Source organism: Drosophila albomicans, chromosome X (assembly GCF_009650485.2).
Source record: "Drosophila albomicans strain 15112-1751.03 chromosome X, ASM965048v2, whole genome shotgun sequence".
Lineage (NCBI taxonomy): Eukaryota > Metazoa > Arthropoda > Insecta > Diptera > Drosophilidae > Drosophila > Drosophila albomicans.
The window spans coordinates 33,164,380-33,185,776 of NC_047627.2; the positions used below are offsets into that span (position 1 = coordinate 33,164,380).

The window sequence follows — 21,397 nt, forward strand, 5'->3', positions numbered from 1 at the left end:
GCATTTCAAATATACCGTACACTGCAAAATAATGAAAAATTGGAAGCCCAAGCAATTATCCTAGAGTATATACCAAATTTAATACACCGAAATATTTATTTGGTATGTCGGTATACCGAAATTTAATATTCAAAAAAATACTGAAAAATGTATATTTGGAATATCGGTATGCCAAATTGAATATACTGTAAGCGTGCTGCATTCTATTGATATATCTAATTAAAACTGCAAAATATTCCAAATATAATATACCGAAATACATATTTGGTATACCATTATTTTTAGAATAGTTTATTAGTTTTACATCTCTGGTTATTATCGTAAGCACCTAAAATCTAGCTTTGAAATTCCGCTTGCTATTCGATTTTTGTTTGCTTTTGTTTTAAAAGAAAACAAGAAAACAAACATCAGAAATGCTGTCAATCAAAATGTTAGTATCTGAGACGAAGATAGACAGACAGACAAGGTTATTATACTATTCATCCCTATAAGAGTAGCGAGTATAAAAAATACTTGAGCAGCCGAAAAGTTACTTCGGAAATGAAACCTTGACAGGACTTCAACTTAGATGTATAACCATCAATGATAATGATTATTCATCATCTATTATCTAGAAAGCTTACCGATATAGTAGAATTCGTTTTCTAAGCTTGTCTAGTGATGTGTCTCATGAATGTAGTAGAAAGTACAACGCCCTGAATGAAACCTTGTCTTGACAGGACTTAAACGTTGTTGTAAGTGCATCAATGATAATGATTATTATCATCTAATATTTAGAAAACTTTACCGAAATACTAAAACTCTTCCTCTAACCTCGTCTAGCGAAGTTTCTTAAAAGGTATTTACAAACTGTGAAACATGAAAAGCTGGACCTTCGATTTGCTCAAGCTGAGATCGCTTTGGTCAAGGACGAGAGCAATTAAGCGTCGGCTAGAACAAAAAACTGGCTTTTGTTGTGCACTCGAAGTGCAGCCAAATGCTAAAAAATCGCATCGAGTTCGATTCGATTCGATATCGATATAAGTGCGAGCATTAGCCGAGCATTCAGCTTGAGGCAGGTGTTCAGTTAAGCTTAGTTAGAATACAACAATGGCTCCAACTCTCCACTCCCCACTCTCCACTCTCCACTCTGCTGGCCACTCGAATGCATGAATGAACGTGCTTTTGCAAGCATAGTTAGGCCTTAAGGGAAGGCAGCTCCTCCTCCTCCTCTCTGCTTTGATTCTGTTGTTGTTGTTATGCCAACCACTTGATAGTCAAAGCGTTAAAAAATTATGCACAAAAGCAACGAGTGCATCAAAAACAAAATCAAACAACAAATGCGCCAAACAAAAGAAGCCAAAGCAACACAACACAACAAAAAAAATGCAGTCGAAACAACAAATAACAAAAGTGGAGGAAAAATCGAATTCAAATTGCGAATGTTATCTGGGGAAAAGTGCGCGAATTAGTTGCACACACACAACTGAAAATGCCTCCGTTTGTGGCAAGTGTGGCAAAAGAATCAACAAGGTGTGGCATTGTCCAAAGCTAAATTGCAACAGCTGCAGTCGCATGTGGAATGTGTAGATAAACGTTAATCGACAACTTAAGAGTTAACCGCGATTGAAGGCGAGAGAAGGAGAGTTGCATTGAAATATCAGTAATTTTGTAATAAAACAACATTTATGTGGGCATAGGGAGAGAGGAGGAGGGGCGGGGAAGGCAGACAGACAGCCTGAAAAAAAAGCGAGAAGAGAGCGTGAAAAGCGTTCAAAATGCGGAAACAAAAGCAAAGAAAGCAGCAGCCGAAAAACAAGAAAAAAAAGAGAAATCAACGAGCTGCGCCCTTGCCTCCTGATGCACCAGGCGTTGGCCTAACCATGCCACATGCCACATGCAACTTCTCCCCCCCTCCACCCCGCTGCTGGGTCAATCGAACGAGGAGCGCAGGACGCGTGTGAAGCCAGCGATTATGCGACGCGCTTTCCAACAAAGAAGACAACCATCGACATCGCATCGGTGGCATGCAACAAAAACTGCGACCCACATTCGACCCACAACAAAAGCAAAGTATGAGCGTGATGGGCGGAGGGGCAGAGGGGGAGGCGCCGCGGCATGGGCAATTTTTAATGGCGGAAAATAAAAAATGTTTGCTCAAATTTGTGTACGAACGTGGAGAGCAACAAAAAATGTGCAGCCAGGATGCAGAATGCCGAATGCCGAATACTTCCCCTCCCCCTCTCCTGATGCCCTGCAGTCATCGCCCAGTTGAGTGGGCGCTGCACATCCTCCATCGAGAGCATCAACAGCAGCTCCAGCTCCATCGTCAGCTCCAGCGTCAGCATAATGCAAGCCTACACAAACATTTTATTTGCATTAAGCGCCGCAGCAGCAGCAACAAAAAGTTGTACAAAAAAATAAAATAAAAAAAGACTACAAAAAAAAAGACTCGACAAAAAAAAAACACACAAATAAAAATCCAAAACAACCAAAAAAAGAAAAAAAAAAAAAAGGAGGATGAAAAAAAAGTGCACAACGATAGCTAAAATAAAATACATGGCTTGTTTTTTGTGTGTGCGTTTACATAGAGAGAGCAAGAGCCTCCTCTCATATGTATGTGTGATGTCCTGTCCAGCGCGTACCTACTTAACTCACACACACACACACACACACAGTCACCTACACACACGCATACACTCACGCATCGCAACGCAACGCATCGCAAATGCAGCCAATAAAAATGCAGCGGCAAAAATTGCGTGCAACAGGAAAAAGAAAAAGCTGCCAACAAACTCAAACAAAAAGCCGCCCAAAAAAAAAAAGCGAAAAAAAAGGAAAAACGTAAAAATACGAAAAGCTGGAAAAAAAAAGAAATTAAAAATGAGGCGAAAAAATCAAACACATTTTGCCACATCAAATTTTGCCTGGGTGCGAGTGAAATAACAGCAGGTTGGTGTCCACGTTGCACTGCCTCAGTCGCTGCCTCTGCCGCAGTCACTGTCGCTGCCGCTGCAGTTGCTGTTGCAGTTGCAAGTGCAGTTGTTGCTGCCGCTGCTGCTGTGGCCAGTTACACACATGGGAGGACCATGTGGACCATCGCTTGGCCCTGAACAAAAAGCAACAACAGCAGCTGGAATAAAAATACAAACCAACAAAAAAAAAAGCTAGAACAAAATATATAAAAATTTAAAAAAAAAAAAAAACGAGGATTGAATGGGAAAAAAGAGGAAAATTGCAAATACAAAAAAAAATGGAAAAAAAGAAGAAAAATGCAATTACAAAAAAAAAGGAAAAAAAGTGGAATATAATAAAAAGGTTCGAATTGCGCCTCCTAAATTCAGGCGTTTGCCAGAGTGAAGCAGCGACACGACCTGGAATGGGCTACAGGCAGAGAGAGCGGGACAGACAGACAGAGAGAGAAAGAGACAGTGGCAGAACAAGAGCAAGAGAAAGAGAGATAGCAAAAAGAGCACGTGGGTAGCTGTTTTATTTTTCGGTTTTTTAACAGCTTTTTTTTTTTTGGTTTTGTTGTTTTGCTTCAACAAGAGAACTTTATTTCTTTCTATTTAGTTGTTTTGCCAGCGAATGCGTTTGCCAGGTGCGCATCGTTATCTAAGCTAGAGGTGCAGAACTATCGATATTTGGGCACTATCGAGCCACTATCGATAGCAGCAGACATTATCGATTGTGCCATTGATCGTAAAATCGTCAGCAATTCACGGAAAAAATAAACAGATATGGATTGCCTTTTAAAAATAGTTACGTTTAATGTATTATGCATAAGTTTGGTTCCTTATCTGAGCTAGAGGTGGAGAACATTCGATACTATCGACAGCAGCAGACACTATCGATGGTGACACCGATAACTGTTCTGTGTTCAATCGTCAGCAATTAAAAAACAAAAACAAATGCATATAGAGCGCTTTTTAAAAAAAATTGATGTTATAAAAAGTATTTTGATCTAAAACGTCGAATGTCCGTCAAGTCCGTCAAAAGCTGAACTCTGATTGCACCAACACGAACTTTTAAAAAAATTCTCTACCAGATAGGCGAAGTACTGCAAATAGAGAAAAGAATACAATATAAGCTGCAATACGTTACAATTTGTATGCCAGGCGATACTATCGGGAACAATCGATGGCTCAACATTTACTTATCGATAGTTTTATGCCTCTACTCTTTGTGATTTTAGTTTAACAAGCTTGTAATCGGATCAGAAAACGATCGATGGCTTACTTTCCAGATCCAAATAGTTCTTCACCTCTGCTGTATACCTCTTTGTGATTTTGGTATAACAAATTCGTATCAGTTTTTTGCTGTCATCTCTAATCCAAAGTTTCCTAATTGATGTGCAAATGTTCAGAATTATATTTGCAATGTCAAAATTATATACTGCGATTGCGAGTTTTTTTTTTTTAATTTTGATTGTGATTCGAAGCCTACATAAGCTAAACAAGTTTGGAGTAGTGCTCTTAGCGTTGCCCACGCTGCGTATGTGAGAGCCTGAAAGTAGGCAACAAAAAAGTGCGACGATCGAAAAGGATTTTGGGCCCAAGAATTAAACAGTTGAACAAACCCGCGCTGCGCTCCTGAACTCTGGCCAATGCATTTTGTCGATGCACTTTGGGGCGGCTGACTTTGGTGCGAGACAGAGAGCGAGCGATAGGGAGTGAGAGAGAGAGAGAGAGAGCAAACGCGGCGTCGCAGTGTGAGATGGCAAATGCATCAGGCGCCTCCTATGCATCGATGTCGCTGTCGATGTCGATGTCGTTGCTGTTGCTGTTGCTGTTGCATGTGCAACACGAGCCGATGGCTGCTGCTGCTGCTGCTGTTGCTGCAACACCCAATGCAACACTCACTCACACACACATTGACACAGACTGGACCAAATAGACCAAAAAAGTACAAAATAAAATAAAATAAAAATGCCCATAAATAAATAAAATTAAGCTGAAAGTGCAAAAAAAGCGCTGTGCAAAAGGAGGAGAAACGCAGTTGCAGTTGCAGTTGCAGTCGCTGCTGCTGCAGTTGCACTTTACACATACACACACACATGAACACGCACACACACACACACACATGAACACATACACACACGGATAGGCTGCAGTTTGGCAACTGTGCGACAAAAAAAAAAAAGGAAAAACAAAACACACAAAAATTGCATGCACAAAATAAAAATAAAAATGCAGGCAACAAAAAAAAAAAAAATGGGAAATATATTTAAATTTGTTACTTGTCTTGTTGCCATTGTTGTTGTTGTTTTACCGTTTTTTTTTGTATATTCCTTTTTTTTTTGTTGGTGTGTGTTGTGTGTGCGTGAAAGAGCAGCGTAATGTGAGTTGTTTCAGTTTTCTCGTTCGGACGCGCGGCGCAAAATAAAAATTGAAAAACTCCGCCCTAAAATGCGAACCAAAAAAACACAAAAAAAAAAAACCCAGAAAAAGAGAAACGCTGCATGAAAATAAATAAATGCCAAACTAATAAAACTAAAAAAAGAGAGCAGCCGAAAAAAAAAACGCGCGATGGTAGATGGATGGATCCACCATAGATCCAATATATATATATAAATATATATATAATACACATATATGCCTATATATATATATATAGAGATGTGTGTGTGTGCGTGTGAATGCACTAATTTAAAATGCAGCATTTTTTGAGGCCTGCAACTGCAGCTGGAAAGGGAAGTGCAAGGAAACAGAGAAGTGGGAAAGAGGATGTGGAAGTGGACAAAGTTGCCGCAGCTGCCACAGCAACAGCAGCAGCCCAAGCCTACGCCCTTTGCTATTACCATTTATGGGCAACAGAAATATTCGATTAAGCAGAGAAGAGACCCCAAAGCAAACCAAACCCCAAAGCACACATATTGACTCATCAGCGGCTCGCTTCAAAACCGACAAATTAAACATTAAATCATAGCATCATCATTTTCCTCCTTCTCTGCGAGTTCCTAACTTAACTTCACTCACAGAAAAACTCAGCATTTCGCATGCTAAATAGTTTACTTCAAGCAGAATCTTTGTCTTCTTCTCTGTGATATTAAGTTGGCTTCCTTAAGCGATCTTAATTGCTGTCTGTTTGTTGTCGTCCAATCTCCTTTTGTAATCAAATACTTTGGGAGCCAAATGTTTGTCTTAATTCGAGAATGTGGATTAAAAGCTTTCCTAAATATAATATAATATCTTTTCAAGTTTTTACCTACTTTTATATGGAGAAGTCACCAGAGAAAGCATAAAAACTGTTTTATTTAGTATCTCCTCTATAGCTATAATTTTAGATTTAGAGTGTATTGCTATATCAATATACATATCAATTATAGCCATTACCATACATTTAAGTATTTTTGCGGTATATTAATTGGTATATTATAAGAATATTACCGCACTGTTAAATATATTCTATAGCTACAATTTCATATTTTCATAGTTGTACTATATTAATATAGCAAATAATGTCTTCGGTATATATATTTTCAGTATTTTTGCGGTATATTATTTAGTATATTTTAAGAAAATACCACATCGTTAAGTATATTCTGTAACTATAATTTTCTATTTCGAATGTACCACTTTATCGATATACCAAAATATGACCTTTGGTATATTTTAGTATTTTTTGCAGTATATTATTTGTTATATGTTAAGAACAATACCACACTGTTTTCGCTTTATGGTATTCAAAATGGTCAGAATTAACTGCTGTTCTTCTGTGTCTTGCAATCTATTTTTTATCAAATATTTTGGAAACTTACAAGACAAACGTTCATCTTAAATCGGAATTAAAAGCAACCTATATGCACATATAAAATATAGAGAAATAATTTCGAATATATTACTTCGATATACCGGTAAATTAGTTGATATAATACCGCATATGGTAATCCATCGATATACCAAATATTGCCTTTGGTATATTTTAGTATTTTTTCGGGATATTATTTGGTATTAGCTAGCGGGCATTCTCGCATTTTTTTGCAAACCTAGAGATAAATATAATGAGTACTAGCAACTAATTAGGTTTTTAATTCAATTTATATAATTTGAACTTCTATTATTTGAATTCAAAATTTAGTTAATTACTTTTATGCTTTTTTCTTAATAAATTGAATATTGTAGTTAAATTGTCGGTGTATTGTGTGAGCTAGAGATTAGATTAGATTAGATTAGAGAAGTTAACATTTCCATATTTATGATGATCGCTGTTTTTTGACTTATTCTTGATAGTCAATGAAACATATCTGTTATTTACTTATATATATATATTTTTCCATATTTTGATATTAATCATTATAAACTAATGAGAGATTTGCAACACTTTCATTGCAGACTTAAAATACGGAACATGGAATTTTGCATTCTTCACGATAATTTACGCTTAAGAAAGGATAAAACAAGATTCCGGTGAGTGACAAGTTTTGCTTTTATTATCGATCGATCGCAACTAAAATATTCACTGAGCTGAGGGAAGACTAAGCCTCATGTTAGAATATTAGTGAATTGGTGATTCAGTCACTTGAGACTCGAGTAGCGAGAGACGAGCAACGAGAATTGAGAATCGAGAATGAAAACTTGCCAAGATGGAAAGTAAAGGAAGAGGAAAGGAAGGGGAAAGGAATGGAGAGTAAGGCTGACAGAATGCGTCGATAACTTTTTTATTTCGAAGCTCTAAAAATGAGACATTTCATATTACTTTTATGGCTACAGCAACTGCTGTGTCGAGTGAGTCCTGAGCTGAGTCCTGCGCTGAGTCCTGAGCTGTGCCTTGTGCCTGTTTTCCTGTTTCAGTTTCTGTTTCTTCAGTGGATTAAAAACAATTCGGCAAACTGAATAAGGATGAGAAGAGGGTGAGAGGAAGTTGCTGGCAAGTTTGAGGTTAGGTTACCGTTAACGGGTGCCCAAGCACACACACACACACATACATATATAGAAGTGTGTGTGTGTGTGTGTGTATACTTAACGGCACTCAACGCATACAAAATTTCAAAATCATCAAAAAGTAGAAAAATACGCGTTTCATGCACATTCGCGGCATTTATGAGCCCATCAACGTCGCTCATGGATGAAAGTAACGCGTTTTATGCGTCGTTTGGGTGCCTGCAAATGTATCTTTTTATGTGGTTGGCGATGGAGATGGCGATGGTTAGGCCTGGACAGGGGGAAGGTGGAAGGTGGAAGGGAGAAGCGACCACATGAGAACACATCGAAAGCGACCGTAAAAGGCGGCAGAAGAAGGAACAAGGAACAAGGAACAGAAACAGTAGCAGGAAAACCATCAAGTTCAAAGTTTGGCAACGTTTATGAGCCGTGCTGCTGTCGCCAGTAAAAATGAAGAGCCCGCTCCTCCTCCTCCCCCAGCCCCTTCTCTCTCTCTCTCTCTCTCTCTCTTTCGCTGGACACCACTGAGATCCAAAGTCAAAGTCGAAGTCTGTGACTGCAACTGTTTCTCTCAGCTCTCTTTCTTTTTTACCTGCGAAGAAAGCCGCATAGTTGCCCGCTTCTCCCCTCCCCTCCCCCAATGCATTGCCATCCCTTTGACTTGAGCTCCCCCGCTGCAAACTACCAAGTACTTTTACGCCCTATTAAAAATATACTTTTTATAAGCCATATAAAAAAGAGAGAGAAGGCGACGTCGACCAACAGTCGAAACAGACGAAAACGAAAAACTGGCCCAAGTAAATCGCATAAGCGAAATTTATTTGGAAATGTCTGAATGGGAAGTGGAAGTGGAAAGCGACTCCAGAGAGAGACGTTTTATGCGCCTACCTAAGTCATTTCCAACAATTTCGATTAAAAAACTCATCTAAACAATTTATGGCGGGGCGTAAAAATCAAATCAAAATACACGCGCAGCATCCAACGGGACAGTAAACAGTAAAACTGCAACATTCAGCATTCAGTCCGCCGGAGTATAGAGCACATTATACCAAAAATATATAATATAGCCAGCCACCCACCCTAAGCAGAGTGTAATCCATCGAGCAACAACAACCCCCTTGCCTCTGTATTCAGCCATTATTCACATTTTACAGTTTACAACTATGCGAAAAACCATAAATTTAGAAATTAGATGGCCTCGATGACTGCAACTCCAACTCTCCAACTCCAACTTCTGATTGAGATTGCCATTACGATTGTTCTCAAACCACTTGCAGAGATCGTAAGACACTTTGTCTCCCCTTTCCCATCCCCTTCCCTTCCCATTCTCGTCTCCCACACATTCGACACGTCCCCAGTGAAACATCTTCACTTCTCCTCGAAGTAATTAAACCGTGTGACCACCAAAAAGGACACTTCAATTGGGGTGTCTTCTATCGTTATATCCTTCTGTCTGGCTTTCTAAGAATCCGTATAGGAATTCCCCTCGCTCTTTTCGCTCACTTCGGTTCATCAAATTCTCGATTTAAAAGGATTGAGGTCTATCAGTAAAAATTTATTCTACCTCTCTTTTATTCTATATATCATTGACTGAATAGATACAACGACGTTTACGAAGTGTCTTCTAACATTCTATGAATCCATATAGGAATTCCCTTCACTCTTTCCATTCACTTTCACTTCAGTTTCACGATTAAAAACGATTATGTTCTATATTTATCAGTACAGATGTATTATCTCTCTCTTTTCATCTATATATCACTGACTGAATGGACTCAGGTGAAATGTCTTCTATCGTTCTATCCTTCTGTCTGGCATTCTATGAATCCATATAGGAATTCCCTTCACTCTTTCCATTCACTTTCACTTCAGTTTCGCGATTAGACAGGATTATGTTCTATATTTATCAGTACAGATGTATTATCTCTCTCTTTTCATCTATATATCACTGACTGAATGGACTCAGGTGAAATGTCTTCTATCGTTCTATCCTTCTGTCTGGCATTCTATGAATCCATATAGGAATTCCCCTCGCTCTTTTCGCTCACTTCGGTTCATCAAATGTTTGATTTAAAAGGATTGAGGTCTATCAGTAAAAATTGATTCTACCTCTCTTTTATTCTATATATCATTGACTGAATAGATACAACGACTTCCACGAAGTGTCTTCTAGCATTTTATGAATCCAAATAGGAGTTCCCTTCACTCTTTCCATTCACTTTCACTTCAGTTTCGCGATTAGACAGGATTATGTTATATATTTATCAGTACAGATGTATTATCTCTCTCTTTTCATCTATTTATCACTGACTGACTCAGGTGAAGTGTCTTCTATCGATCTATCCTTTTAGCATTCTATGAATCTGTACAGTAATTTCCTTTACTTCTTTTGCTCATCAATTTCTCGATTTAAAAAGGGCCATGTTCTATATTTATCAGTTCACATAGACTATGTCTCTTTTAATCTACATATTACTGACTGACGACTCAGGTGAATTCATTATTTCTATTTCTTAAAATCCTTAGTCTTGTATAACTCAAAAATTTTATATCTATAATTATCTAGTAGAGCAATGGTTATTATAGTTTCTCATAATTTATTATTTTCATAGTAAAGCGGAGCGAGTTGCGTTGTGTTTTGGGTTTCTTCTTTTTTACTTACGCTTACCAACACTCCATTTGTAAGGGTTTCTCTTTCTCTCCTTAACTCAATTTACCAACACTCCATTCGTTAAGTTTTCTCTTCATTCAATAGTCTAGTTTCGCTACGAATTCTTGATAATTTATGAGTGCTAAATTGGAAATACGAAATAGTTTTCCTTGTCACATTTGTTGAAATAAATCAGAAATGCAAATACATAGTTTTTTTTAATTACATTTTTCTCCCCTTAAAATAATGATCAGATACTGTACGATTTACCACTTTTCTAAATAGATATTTCTGAATAGCTGATAAAGTAAAAAACAAGCAACATTTTGCTATGAGATTAAGAGTAGCTCTTAATAGTTTAGACGACATAATCTATTTCTGTCCTAGTTTCTCTAAAAAATATTTGATATTTTATGGATGTCCTGAATTCTTTCTAAATTTATTTACATAAATCACAAATGCGAAATGTTGTTTTTTTTTATACATTTTCATCTATGTAATTATCAGTTCCGCACGATTTAACTCTTTTCTAAATAGATATTTCCGCTATCGTTTTATCACTTCTGAATAGATGATAAAGTAACGTGAAAGTAATTAAAAAGGCAACATTTTGCTATGAGATTAAGTGAAGCTCGTATGCATGAGGGAGAATTCATTTGAAAGTTTCTAAGCGTTGCGATTAAATGGGCGGCAAAAGTGAGCAGCTTCTGAGGACGACATTGACGTTGACACGAGGAGTAAAGACCAATAAGGTGTGGTTAGAGGGGGGCGGGGAAGGAAAGTTAAAACCGTGCGGGATATTAAAAAGTGCACGGGTAATGTTTCTTTTATGACTAAAGTGGCAACGGCTGAGCCAGTCAGCGGCGGAGGCATTGAGGAAAGTTGCCAAAGGTGGCAAGTGGAAAGAAGAGGGCAGAGGGGGCAGAGGTAGAACTAGAGCAGCCTCAAATGTCAGAGACAGGCGCGCATGAGCGCTGAGCGCAACGCAGAGGATTCTTCTTCTTCTTTCCTGCTTTCTTGGCTCTGTTTTCTCAGTTGGGTTCAGCGTCATTTCGTTTTTAATTTCCGTAATTCCGTCAGCAGAAAAATTTTTGCAATATAAAAAGTAAATATCGAAATTTATAGACCTGCAGATGTGCGTTGATAGAGGGGAGGGAGAGGGGTGATGGGGGGGAGTTGTAGGGTTGCCAAGCGGCGTTAGTGTGCGGCGGCCGAAGCGACATTAAAAATGTTAAATAAAAACAAGCAAACACAAACACAAACAAGCACACGCACTGACAAAGATACAGATACGACGTACTCATAGAAGCTCCCCGCCCCCCTCTGCACCGCTCTCACCACAGTAAGCGTTGCCACCCCCTTTGGGCAACTTACACGAGGAATTTAATGACAACACTAAAAAGTTTAAGCGTTATTATTTCTAGGGTTGCCAAACCCCACGACCCCCGCCCCCCGAAAAATCAGCTCACGGGATAAGAGCTTAGACTTCGGATGTGATGCGATGCGATGCGATGCGGTGGGGGAAGAGGGGAGAGCGAAGCACAAAAAAATACGAGGCTGTAAAATGGCAAATTCATGACCTGCAACTGCCGGCTGCCTCCCCCCTTCTCCCCTTTCCCCCCGCTTCTCTCCATCTCCAGAAATGTGTGTATTCTAACGGCAACTAAAAATGAGCAGCGCGATTGTAACGATTCAGTTATTACGGTTATATTGCCGAAACAACGCGCGCTGCTCCTCAACACTCGCCCGCTCCCCCTCTTCCCCTCTCCCGCTCCCGCTCCCGTTCTTCCAATACTCGACGTTCACTCGCCCGTGGCCGAAACAAAGTCGAAACGCACATAACTCAATCTTCGACGGCTATAACTCCCCCTTCCTCTCTCTCTCTCTGCGCCTTCCCCAACTGCTGAGCTTGCCCCCCTTTTTATTGCTAATGGCAGCACAAGAGAGTAATGGCCAAGGGGGGTGAGGGAGAGTGGGGGAAGAGCGGATGCTGGCGTTGCTGCAGTTTATGCGTCGCTGTAAAACTTACTGTAGTTTACCGCCTTCGCGTAGAGGCTCCGTTCCCTTCTCCACCTTCTCTCTAAGGGTAGTCTTAGGAGAGGGGGGAAGGGCAGCTGAGCGGCACCCGCGACGCTGCTTAAAAACGAAACAATTTTTACAACTTTGTTGTTTGCCTGCGGCAGCCTTTAGCCGTTTCTAGTTGCCCCCCGAAAGCAGCCACCGATCTCTCTCTCTCAGTCCCCTTACCCTACGTTCCCCTTTCACTCTTCCTCGCCCATTGTTAGGGCCAAGTCAGTAAAGTGAATGTAGTAATTTTTCAAAAATCTTTGTATTTAATGGACCATCAAGCAAGCCGTTGCCGTTGCTGTTGCTGCCTTAGTTTCAGCTTCAACTGAACTCCACCTGCGAGTTGCGACTTGCGACTTGGCTTTTGCGGACTTTGGCTAAAAGAAAGAAGGTTCAAAGAAGGAACGCAGACTGACTGACTGCGTGACTCTGTGCATCGCTAATATTGCTGCGCATCGTCGGTTCGGTTGTAAAAATGCGTTTTAATGCTTCAATAAAATAAAAAGTTTGCATTAAAATGCAAGCTCTGATGTTGCATGCCACACGCTGCACGCTGCACGCTGCACGCTACATGCTGCATGTTAGAAGCGAAGCAGCAGTGTCGTCACAAGAAACAATTAGCGTAAAAATACGCGTTGCATCAGCTTACAAATATTTGAGAGCAGCCTCCTCCTTCTTCTTCTTTTGCCTGCCTGGTAGTAAAGTGTCGGTCGGTTAATGCACAAGGCTTGTTACTTCTTGCTCCTTGCTCCCTGCTCCCTGCTCGGAGCTCCTTCTACTGCCTTGCTCCTAACTCCTTGTTTGGCATTTTTTTACTTTTGTTGAGCGCGCTTTGTTGCCGCCGACGAGCTTGTTGCCAAATAGTTTGCTGGCATTTTTATGCTAAAAAGTCGAGGGATGCAAATTTTAGTAGCATACTTTCCGGGGCACATGAGTGAGGCAAGTGTTTCCACTCGAGAGTTGAGAGTTGTGAGAGAAGAATGCGGCAGACTAAAGAGTCAAGAGTTCAGAGTTGCGAGAGAAGAATGAAACAGAGTGAAGAGAGAATGCTGAGTGAATGCAGCTCACTGAGCTGTGACTCTGGTTTCTAATTATTTGTGATCTTCGATCTATAGTGTGTACTTGCTCGACAAGTAGAGGGAATGAACCGAGTGAAACATCTTTATGCTATAAAGTCGAGGAAGGCAAATCTTAGCAGCATACTTTTTAGGGTATATGAGAGAGAAATTGGAATGCAGCAGACTAAGTAGTGAAGAGAGAAGAAGGAAGAATTGAGTTGAGTGAGAAGAATGCAACAGACTAAGGAGTGAAGAGTTAAGACTTGCGAGTTGCGAGAGAAGAATGCAGGACACGGAAGACTAAAGAGTGAAGAGATAAAAGTGATGAGGAGAGAGAAATTGAAATTCAGCTGACTGACTAAACAGTGAAGAAAGAAGAGTGAAGAGTTGAGAGTTGCGTGAGAAGAATGGAACAGACTAAAGAGTGACAAATGTCTGCTTCTGATCTGTAATCTTGTAGAGTGTAGTTGCTTGGGAATTGGAGGGTATGAACCGAATGAAACATCTTTATGCTAAAAGTCGAGGCACATAAGTGAGGCGAGTGTTTCCACTCGAGAGTTGAGAGCTGGAAGAGGGGAATACATCAGACTAAAGAGCGAAGAGTGAATGCTGAGTGATTGCGGTTCACTGAGCTGTGTTTGGTTTCTGCTCGTTTGTGATCTGTGATCCTGTAGTGAAGTATAAAGTGAATGAACCGAGTGTCCACTCGACCAGTCAACCACATCAGCAGCAACAGCAGCAGCACACACACTTTGCTTATGAATGAATGTTTAATCAGGCAAAGTTGCCCCCGTGATTCTCGATTCTCGACAGCTTTTGCATCTCATTCGAACTAGCAAAATTGCATCAGCGAAAAACAAAAATACATATTTGCCGTGGGGGGGAAAGAAGTGAAAGGAAGGATAATGCAAACAGCAAATTAAACACGAAATTCACGTATCGCAAAAGGAGCAAAGCAACGACCGACCGACCGACCATAGATGACTCGTTGTGGCAGGATCTGGTTGCATGTTGCACGTTGCATCTGATGCATCAGCTATGAAGCGGAGCCACTAATTGCAAGCTGTGTTTGTTGCCTTTGCGTTTTGCATTGGAATTGAAATCGGAATTGGAATCGGAATCGGAGCCAAAGGCAAATATTGAAATGCAGCAGAGCTTTTTGCATATTTAAAATCAATCAAGTCAATAAATAATAAGGACGACCTTAATGCAATTTAATATATCAGTGATGTTTGCAAATGCAACCGGACCAAAGCCAAACAAACTCTAGTAAAGAGTCTGAGTTCCATTTCCTTGCCCCTCCTCCTCCTCCTCCTCCTCCTCATCCTTCGGACTGCGACACGCTTCAAGGACTCTTGTGAGGCACACGCTTCAGTATTCCTCAGCTGGGCATTTAGGCGGTCAAATGGGATGCGAGGGAGCGCAACAAATCTGTGCACTCGACGATGAACTGGAATGGAGACGAATGGAGAACGGCAACGAGGTCTCTCTGTGCATGCAGCCAAACAGCGTGCAACATGCAGCAAGCCAAAGCAAAAGCAAAAGCAATTGCCAGAGCATTCACTCGGCCACGAAATCGGCCACAATGTTGACGCCATTGTCCACTTGAGCTCAAGCGAGACTCAAAAGCAACAACGAGGACACCAAGCGAGGCGGTTAATTCAATTGCCACACACCGAATGGTGCCAGGGGGGTAAGGGGGGGGGAGTGTAGCAACTTATGGAAATAGAATGACGAACAAAACGAGAAAGAGAAAAAAAGAAATGTGCAGCAACTTCTGTTTGCAAAACGAGAAATAGAATGACGAATAAAACAAAGCGAAAAAAAAGAGAAATGTTGCAGGCAAGAAGAAGCAACAAAACAATGCCGAAAAAGTCAATAAGTGAGTGTGTGTCCAGTCCACGTGGGGCACATGCAACTCGCATCTAACCATAAACAAAACAAGCCCCGCAAATGGTGGCAAATGCCGAAGATAAAACAAGAGCAGAGAAGAGAAGCAGCCAGAGAGACAAGAGGGGAAGGGCAACAGGAACAACAAGCTGAAACTGGAGCAACAACTGGCTGAAGCAACAGCAACATCCACATCAACAGCAACATCAACAGCAGGAATATGGCACAGAAAACGAGAAAACGAGCTGTGCAACAAAAGGAAGTTGAAAGGTGATGTTCGGCCCCCATTTGCCCGCCGCCGCAGCTCGCCAAAAAGTATGCAACAAAAGATGAAGCAGCCAAAAAGACAACGAAGAACAAGGCGCAAAAAAAGGCGCCACACACACACACATTCGCTCGCACTCGCATTCACATTCATATTCACACTCTCGCACTCACACTCATACTCGCACTCGCATCACAATCATTCATGCCGATAACCTCTCGAGTCTCAGTCTCCTGTCCGGGTTTCCTCCTCCGTTTTTGCCCAGTCTTCCGTCGGCCACTTTCTCCTTGCAATCCCAATCCCCGCTGCATGTGAGTGTGTGTATGTGTGTGTCTCTCTGTGTGTGTGTGTGTGTGTGTGTGTTTGGCGGCTGCATCTTTTTGCTTTCGTTTTAGAAAGCTGCGAGTCGCAGCAACTCGCCGTTCGCACGACATTCGCGCTGCCTCAAAAAGAAACTGCAACGAAGCAAGGACGAATTTTTTGGCAATTTTTTCGCATGTCCTTGCCTCCCGTGTATGTGTGTGTGTGTGTGTTTGTGTCTGCTTTTACTCTGCTTTATTGTTGTTGTTGTTGCTGCTGCTTTTTGCAAACATTTGTTCCTTTTTGATCACGGATTGCGGATTTCGAGTGGCAAATGGCGGCTGGCGGCAGATGAATGTTGTTGTTGTTGGAATGGAATGTTGGATGGCGGTTTACGGGTCGCATACTCGTTACGGTTACGGCTACGGCTACGGTGATTCTTTGCTACTTTTTGGGGGAAGCCGATGACGATGTCGATGCATCGATGGCTCGTTCTCTGGGGCGCCAAAAAGATGACAGCGCCACAGCAAAAGGACGCAAAAGAACTCGCTCGGCAGCACAATAAGAATTCGACTTGAAGCCAGCAAACAGGTGGCTGTTGTCGACGGCAGCAACCACAAAATAACATCAGCAACAACAACATGCAAATTACGATCAAACCGAGAGAGGAGGAGAAACTGACAAATTATAGAGTTGAGAGAAGATTGTGTTCTCTCTTTCTTTCTTTCCCTCTCTGTCTCTCTCTCTCTCTCTCTCTCTCCCACTCTCTCTATATATATCTTTCTCTCTCTCGCTCTTCCTCTCTCTCACTCTTCCTCTCTCTCTTTACGCATTAACATTGAGGACTCACAATGTTTCTTAATACGTGATAAAAATCAATGTGGCTAATAAACTACAGCCTCTTCCCTCCCTCTTCTACTCCCCCTCTCCTTATTTCTCTTTCGCTTCCAAATGCTCAACAGGCTGAAAATGTTGCTTTTGCTTGCCTTGTTGCTTCAGCTGGAGACGGAGATAGCGACAGAGAGAGAGAGAGACAGAGACAGAGCTGGGGCGTAGATTATATCGAAAGTAATAGTAATGCGGACTCAATGTTGCGGATTCGCTGGATTCTTCAAGTGTGTTCGAGGCTCATCGAATGGCTTAACAAACACAAACATAAACACACAAGCACAAGCATTCGCATTCACATAGAAAGTGACAAACTGGGTTAAAAGAAGGTGGGAAATGGGATGTGGGATATAGGATATAGGACTGAAAAGAAAACATGCCTCGACTCTAAGATATAAACACTTGTATTGTCATTTTTTATATTTTATTTAGTATTTATTATATTATTACATATTAATATAATAAATAATAAATAACTCATTCATATTTTAGTTCGATATTTATCAATTTTTCTATATATATATATATAGATGTCAATTCTTTTCTTAAAACTATCTATAGAATTATAATAGCACCATAAGTATTTATTTATTTTCTTAGTTGAGTTGGCATTTCTTTTTGTCTTGAATTCTTTTCTATATTCTATTTGCTGAAATTCATTTACATCATTAATGTCTACTATTGATATGTGCCTCGACTTTATACATTATTTTGTATTTTGAACTATATTTTATTTATATTTGAAAAATTTCCTGTTAATGTACCAAATCGTTAATTTATTAACATTAATAGTATACATTCATGAAGAAAGTAAAAATGTTTAGGCCAATATGAATAAAAGAAAAAGCTTAGTTAGCTCTTAATTTGTTCTATCAATATTATATTCCATATTAATATTAATATATTAAAATGGAATATTAATATTTGTATTACTTTATTATTATAGATTAATATTTTTATTACTACTTTTTATATTATTAATAGAACAAATTAAGAGCTAACTATGCTTTTTCTTTTTGTTTCTTTTCGACATTGATTGCGTTATATAGTTAGTGTCCTTAAACAAATGCAGCGCATTGTGTTGCCCGTTGCCAGTTGCTACTTGCCACATGTGCGTCGTGCGTCGTGCAGCAAGTGAAAGGCGGCGAGTGAGATAAGCGTGCTTCATGCAAACAGCAGAGATGCAGATGCTCAGACGCAACTGTCGAAAGTCGATGCTGATGCTGATGTTGATTTTGATGTTGTCCTTGCTCTGTGTTTTGTGTTTTGTGTTCTGTGCTCTGCTGTTGCTTCTCTCTCTCTTCAGAGTGTGGAGCAAGAAAAGAACAGAGAACAAAGGGCGCCAAAAAAGTCGAACAGACAAATCCCGGTTTGTAAGCCAATTTGCACTTAGGCTTATCTAATGTCATATCATTTGTATAATGTTGTGTTGTGTTGTGTTCGGCCTGATACTTGATACCAACTGTAGTATTGGCTCGAATTGCCCCCTTACCCTCGTTTCTACTCTTTTGCACTATGCATGAGTGTGCGTGTGTGTGTGTGGGAGTGTGTGTGTGTGCGGCCTTATCCTCCGGGGTTCATTTCTAAGCTCATTTATGTTTATCACAAATGCGTGCCAAAGTGTGTCGTTATTCTTCTTCATCTTCTTCGTCTTCGTCGCGAACAAAAACATTTCAAATATTCTCAAAAAAAAAAACAGCAAGAAAACCTTAACATCACATCTTTCCCTCCCCTCTCTCTTTCTCTCTCTCTCTCTCTCCTCCACCGAACACAGAGAAATGTGGCAATAACACAAAAGCACTTGCCACACTCGCGCCCCACGTATGGTAATGCATATATGGGGCATCTATAGAGTGTGCGTGCTTGTGGGCAGCGGGGTGAGAAGGGGGTGGCACAGCCAGAGAGGGGGAGGAGAACTGCGCTCAACTAGTCGGAGCATGTTCTGGCCGTAGAAATTCATCTAACGGCTGTAACAGGTAATTGAACTTGGGTTATATGGCGCACGGAATGACGACGCTTCGCACTCCGATTCCCCCCCCTACACACTTGCCTCCCCTTCCCTCCACTCAACTGCGGTGAACGGCAAATGGAATTGAATGACGCCCGCGTCGTCGCGATGTGTGCCAAATGTGACCTCCCCCAACACGGGACCATATCGTAGATAGCAAATGCGTGCGAACTACATAATGTGGACATAAAAAGGATTTGCCAAACGCCAACAGCAACAACAACAGCATACGCATGTGCGGTGTGTGGCAAGGAGCAACGCGGAGCGTAGTCAATTTCGAAGCAACATTCGCTGCTGAAAGTTGCAAATTGTATGCCATAGTTTCACACAAGAGAGTGTGAGTGTGAATGTGGATTTGGAATGGAAGTGGGAAAGGAAATGAAGGGTAGGGAAGGGAACGGAAGGACAGGGAAGGGAACCGAAAGGCAAGAAAATGGGAATGGGAATGGAAGTGTAGGAATGCGTATGCGTAATGCGTGGTAACTGTTGAATAATTCATGACCAACTGGAGATTTGTGCAGATGCTGCATGCAGATCCAGCTCTAGATCCACAGCTGCCCGAATGGTGCTCAGATGATGCTTGCTAAGCGCATTTGATGCCGATTTGTGGGCCACATAACTGTAAATCGCGTATGTAAACAACACACATAAGAGCACTCGCATATCCCTCTATACAAATGTGAATGTGAATGTGGAATGGAGAATCCGGACTCCGGAGTACGAACAGAATGCGCAAAATGTGGAGAATGGAGAATGGGAAATGTGGAATGGAATGCATATTTGAGCACATTGTGCGTACATTGGAATGCATTGTACTCACTTTTAGTGTCTTTATGCAGAAGTATTGCCAACTAAATTACAAACGAATGGTCAGTTTTATATGCGAGTAGATGAGAGTAGAAAAGCCAACCTGAATGTGATTTTCTCGTAACTAATCCAGTCACGAAAGCGTAGCTAACTATCTTTATGTGTCCATCTATTCCTCTGATGAAATGAGTTTAGCTAATCAGGCTGCGAAGGGCATTTGAACATCGACTTTCCTTCTTACACTAAACAACCTCACACACACACACACACCTTAACGAGTTGCGTTGCATCTGCTTTGGCTACTCTCTGCTGCTGCAAGCTGCGAGCCTGATACTCGTGTCTCCACAGCGTGTGCAGCAGTGCTTGTGAATGGATGGTGAAAGGTTGGATTGAGTTAGGGACACCAACTGAGGGGGTCTCCACGTTCAGCTACTCGCTTAACTGCAGGACGAGAGCGAGCCTTTTGGCTTGGTCTTGTTGTTTGTTGACATTGCAAATCTTGTTTCTTTTGTGCGCGGGAATGCAGCTGCAGTCAGTCCCACTTCCGATGCCTGTGCCATGGTCTCTGCCATGGTCATGACCAACAGGTGGCGCCCAAGCTTCAGCTTCAGCCAACCAACACAACCCACTCCAACCGAATGCAACGCGCACACAAACCAACACGACCCAAACAGACCCGACTCGACTCGACTCGTCTCATACCTCAACGCAGAAAACACTGTGAAGGACGTTCAGTTTCTTTCGTTTTGTAGTGTAACTTTTTCTGATGACTGCACATTTGGTCTGCTTCTTTTTGACAACGCCGCAATGCCGCACGTTTTCCTATTTTCTTTCTTTTGTTGGTTGGTCTCTTTCCTTTTTCCTCTCCAGCTCCACCTCCTCATCACAATTGATGGGGCGTGTATGTTTCATATGCCGGCTTCAAGTAAGGGTGCATTAATTCATTTTCGGTTTTTTGCATGACATTGAATTCACTTGTAGCTCACCTCCCTCCCTCTGGTCCTCTGGTGACCCATCTTTATTTTTGTTGTGAGCATAGAGCAAATACTATGAATATTTCTTATAAATAATTTACTCCGTATTTGCATCTGATTTTAATTATTGTTAAATGTTATTTTCTTTTCAGGATGATGGCAACTACCCCAACTACACGAATTTGATTTTCACCTGGTTTCTGGCTCTCGTTTCGCACAATTATTACAATATTCTAAGCAGTAGAAATGCTGTGATAACATGCAATTCACAAGGAAACTAATATAAGTCGGATCCCAAAATACTTTTTTATAAGTTATTAAATAAGTTCATCATAAATATAACCAACAATAAAAACAATGTCAATAATAGTACCTACAACCTTAACACGGACTTCATTTTTCAGGGTATTTCAATTTTGAAACTGGCGCCTAAAAAGAATTTAATTTTTTGTAGCATACTTTGAGGGTGCACGTGGGGGTCGTTTTTCGAAAACTAGCTATAACTCGGCCATATCCTGCCGCATTTTTCAAGGACTTGTTTTGCAAGGATCTCAAGGACCAACACCATCGATTGGCATCAACAAAATAGGGGGTCATCTAAGGATCCAACACTTGTAATTTTTCACTC

The 21,397-nt window shown here is 40.8% G+C and overlaps 1 protein-coding gene across 4 annotated transcripts in view; it reads left to right on the top strand.

Annotated features, from left to right (window-relative positions):
* LOC117566000 (BTB/POZ domain-containing protein KCTD5) overlaps positions 1-21,154 on the top strand; it is a 69,741-nt gene extending 48,587 nt beyond the window's left edge. For 3 of the 4 annotated variants that reach the window (XR_007955037.1, XR_004571952.2, XR_007955039.1), the window contains 2 exons: positions 7,314-7,388; positions 20,922-21,154. The gene's annotated coding sequence lies outside the window, so the exon portion shown is untranslated. The remainder of the gene's footprint in view (positions 1-7,313; positions 7,389-20,921) is intronic. The other variant, XR_007955040.1, reaches the window with a different exon arrangement.
* The last annotated feature ends 243 nt before the right edge of the window (positions 21,155-21,397 follow it).